General features: G+C 45.8%; 1 pseudogene; it reads left to right on the forward strand.

Moving 5' to 3' along the window:
* The first annotated feature begins 284 nt into the window (after positions 1-284).
* Positions 285-2,823, forward strand: LOC121483209 (annotated as a pseudogene).
* Positions 2,824-4,418: the final 1,595 nt, after the last annotated feature.

Here is a 4,418-nt window from a genome sequence, read left to right on the forward strand (position 1 = left end):
GTGTAGCAACTCGCTTTTTTTTCTTAACAGTATATATTAGATATCTTTCCATGACAATACATATAGTTCCACCTAATTTCCTTTAATCTAGTCAGATGAATGTGTACATCTTTTAATTTAACCAGTTATATATGTGTTTTAGGTCCTTTTAAAATTGTTCACTGTTGGCTGGGCGGAGGGGAGCCTGAGCCTCTTAGTAGTGATAAGCAATCATGAGACTGTGGATGATTTAGTCCAGCAAAGTTTCCAGTTGGGAACGTGCATCCTTCAGACTCAGACCCCAAATGGCACAGTGGGAGATGCTACAGAATCTTGACAACCCATTTCAGGATCAGCTGCATCAGCTCTACTCAGATAGCCTGCCAGTGGACATTCGACAACACTTGGCTGTCTGGATTGAAGATCAGAACTGGCAGGAGGCTGCCCTGGTCAATGATGATTCCAAGGTGAACATGCTGTTCTTCTACTTCTTGGACCAACTGAAGTATGAGTGTGGCCGCTGCAGCCAGGACCCTAAGTGCTTTTTATTACAGCACAACTTGCGAAAATTCTATCGGGACATTCAGGCCCTTCCCCAGGGCCCTACCCAGTTAGCTGAGATGATCTTCAATCTCCTTTTGGAAGAAAAAAGAATTCTGACCCAGGCTCAGAGGGCTCAGTTGGAGGATATCCAGCCCTCAAAACACCTGTAGAAAGCCAGCAGGATGAGATTGAATCCTGGATCCTGGAATTAAAGGCTATGATGGAGAGGCTGGTGAAATCCATCTCCCAACTGAAAGACCAGCAGGATGTCTTCTGCTTCTGATATAAGATCCAGGCCCAAGCGAAGAAATTCTCCTTAGACCCCCATCAGATGAGACAGCACCAGCTTCGGCAGGAAACTCTCAATGAACTGGACAGAAGGAGAAAGGAGTTACTGGATGCCACCAAAGCATTGCTAGGCCGATTAACTACCCCTATTGTGCTACTGCTGCCTAAGTTGGAGGAATGGAAAGCCCAGCAGCAGAAAGCCTGCTTTGGAGCCCCTCATGAAGGAGGATTGGAACAGCTGGGGAAGTGGTTCACAGCTGGAGCCAAGCTGTTGTTCCTCCTGCACCAGCTGTTGGAGGAGCTGAAGGGATTAAGTCACCTGGTTAGTTATCAGGATGACCCTCTGACCGCAGGGGTCGACCTGTGGAAGGCCCAGGTCATGGAGTTGCTACAGCGCCTGCTCCACAGAGCCTTTGTGGTAGAAACCCAGCCCTGCATGTCCCAAAGTCCCCACCGACCCTTCATCTTCAAGACAGGCTCCTGGTGAGACTCCAGGAAGGCAATGAGTCACTGACTGCAGAAGTCTCCATTGACAAGAATCCCCAATCACAAGGCTTCCGGAAGTTCAACATTCTAACCTCAAACCAGAAAACCCTGACCCCTGAGAAGGGGCAGATTCAGGGCTTAATTTGGGACTTCAGTTACCTGACTCTGGTGGAACAACATTCAGGTGGCCCAGGAAAGGGCTGCAATAAGGGCATGCTGGGTGTGACAGAGGAACTGCACATTATCAGCATTACAGTCAAATACACCTACCAGGGTCTGAAGGAGCTGAAAACGGACACCCTCCCTGTGGTGATTATTTCCAATATGAACCAAGTTTTCATTGCCTGGGCCTCGGTTCTTTGGTTCAATCTGCTTAGCTCAAACCCCCAGAATCAGCAGTTCTTCTCCAGCCCTCCCATGGCACCCTGGAGCTTGCTGGGCCCTGCTCTCAGTTGGCAGTTCTCCTATGTTGGCCGAGGCCTTGACCCAGACCAGCTGAACATGCTGAGGGACAAGCTCTTTGGTCAGAACTCTAGGACTGAGGGCGCATTGTTATCCTGGGCCAACTTCACTAAGCGAGAGAGCCCTCCCGGCAAGCTACCATTCTGGGCGTGGTTAGACAAAATTCTGGAGCTGGTACATGACCACTTGAAGGATCTCTGGAATGATGGACGCATCATCATCACTGGGCTTTGTGAGCCAGAGCAAGGAATGTAGGCTGCTGAAGAAGACCATCTCCGGCACCTTTCTCTTGCGCTTCAGTGAAACATCAGAAGGGGGCATCACCTGCTCCTGGGTGGAACACCAGGATGATGATAAGGTGCTCATCAACTCTCTGCAACCCTTCACCAAGGAAGTGCTACATACAGTCTCTCCCACTGACCAAAATCATTCACCACTACCAGCTGCTTACTGAAGAGAACATACCTGAGAACCCACTGTGCTTCCTCTACCCCGTAATCCCCCGGGGATGAGGCTTTTGGGTGCTACTACTAGGAGAAAGTTAATCTCGAAGAACGGAGGAAATACCTGAAACATAGGCTCATTGTGGTCTTTAACAGACAGGTAGATGAGCTGCAACAACCGCTGGAGCTTAAGCCAGAGCCAGAAGCAGAGTCCTTTGAGCTGGAGATGGGACTAGCCCCGTTGCCACAGTAAGAGCCATGCCTGGAGTTAGAGCCACTGCTAGTGGCTGGGCTGGATCTGGGGCCACCACTGGAGCCCATGCTGGAGCCTACACTAGACATGGTACCCCAGGGAGTGTCAGAGCCAGACTTGGGACCAGAGCTGAGGCTGGAGCCTCTCCCAGACCCTGCATCACAGACAGTTCCAGAGCCAGATCTGCCCCATGATCTGAGACACTTGAACACTGAGGAAATGGAAATTTTCAGAAACAGTATGAAGATTGAGGAAATCATGCCAAATGGTGACCCACTATGGGTTGGCCAGAACACCATGGATGAGGCTTACATCTTCCACTCCAGCCATTTCTACACGGATGGACCTTTGATTCCTTCTGACTACTAGGAACTACATATCCTGTTCTTCCTGTATTTTTTATCCCTGTTACCGCCTACATCATGATGTTGCTCTCTAAGAATGGAAAACCCATTCAAAGCTGGTTAAGTTAACTCTGGGTTTTAGAGTGGAAAGTAAAACCATACTACGGGTATGAAAGAGGCGCCAATGAATCAGAATAGATGTTAGCGATGGCTCTAACTAGGATTTTAGGCCAGCTGCTGTTTTGGGAGGTACAGGAGTTCTGAGGGTAGACCAGGACAGTTAGGAGGTACTTAGAGGGCTCAGGCACTTGGAGTGGCTTCTTTCCAGTGTGGGAGGAATGTCAACATTCGAATAGTTGGTAAAGCTAATGTGGTGTGGTGGTGCCCACAGCATTGGCCATTGGTAGGGAACAGAGACATGTGATGGGATTCCATTTCTCTCTTCTGGTTCCCTCATGTCTAGAATAATCTTTTCCTTCCTTCTTCCCCTCACTCCTGATTCAAGTCCTAAATTCCTTTGTTTCTGCAGAGATTGAGAGCTTTCTGCTTCAGCCCATCATGTGAAGCTCCCCTCAAAAGAAGGGAATAGGAGATAAACCTCCTCTGCTTAACAGTCTCCTCCCCTGCCTCCCAAGCTGGCCACACCCATTCCTTCTCTTAAAATGATCCTGCCAATCTAATATGCCTGTGAAGCTTTGCACAATAATTCTCTTTGTCTAGTCTCCACTTCCTCACTACTTAGGAGACCAACTGTTACTCTTGGAGGTCAAGGATGGTGGAGTTGCTGGGCATTTAGGAATCGCTTTTTATAGTATAGGTAGAATTTGATATTTTACAGAGCAAGATCTTGCTCTGCGTCTTAGATATTTCTCTGTTAAGATATCATTCATTCTTTTGTGCAATATATTGTTTATCTGAAAGGAGAGTTTCTGTTCCTTGGGTGTGGACCTGGGCAAAAACCAGGTTCCTGGAACTTAGAACCTTGAATGTTTTTCATGGGGCTCCAGTCATTAGTCATTCCCAGGGAACCCCAGGACAACTGCCTTTGTTCTAAAATATGTTTCTAAAAATAAAAAAATAAAAAAAATAAAAAAAATAAAATATGTTTCTAGTATGACTTGAGATGAACAGAAGTGAGGCCCTGAACATGGGGCTGTTTTCTGGCTGGTATGTTAGAGGAATAGTCCTGTTCAGAAAGAGGCCCTTCTGAGCAGATGCGGCTAATAAACTTTGTGCTGACCTAAAAAAAAAAATTGTTCACTGTTACACACTGTGATTAAGTGAATATTCTCACATATATTTTTACTTAAGTATGCCCATTATTTTTGTGTGATAAATTTTTATGAAATTGGTGTCTAAAAGGTCATGCATATTTTATTTATTCATTATCAATATTTCAAAATCAATAATTGTAATAATTACTTACATTCTCAAATTTTTTGAATAATCTGTTTATTTGTATAGACATACACATGTATGCTTATTTAAATATTATTACCATTCAGTTTTAGTGCAAAATTGGAAGTGATAATTCACCCTATCATTCAAAAATAACCCTCATTAACACTGACTATATACCATTCATCAGTATATGCACACACACAGGGAAGAGAGATATAG

This window comes from Vulpes lagopus, chromosome X (genome assembly GCF_018345385.1).
Source record: "Vulpes lagopus strain Blue_001 chromosome X, ASM1834538v1, whole genome shotgun sequence".
NCBI classification, from domain to species: Eukaryota; Metazoa; Chordata; class Mammalia; order Carnivora; family Canidae; genus Vulpes; species Vulpes lagopus.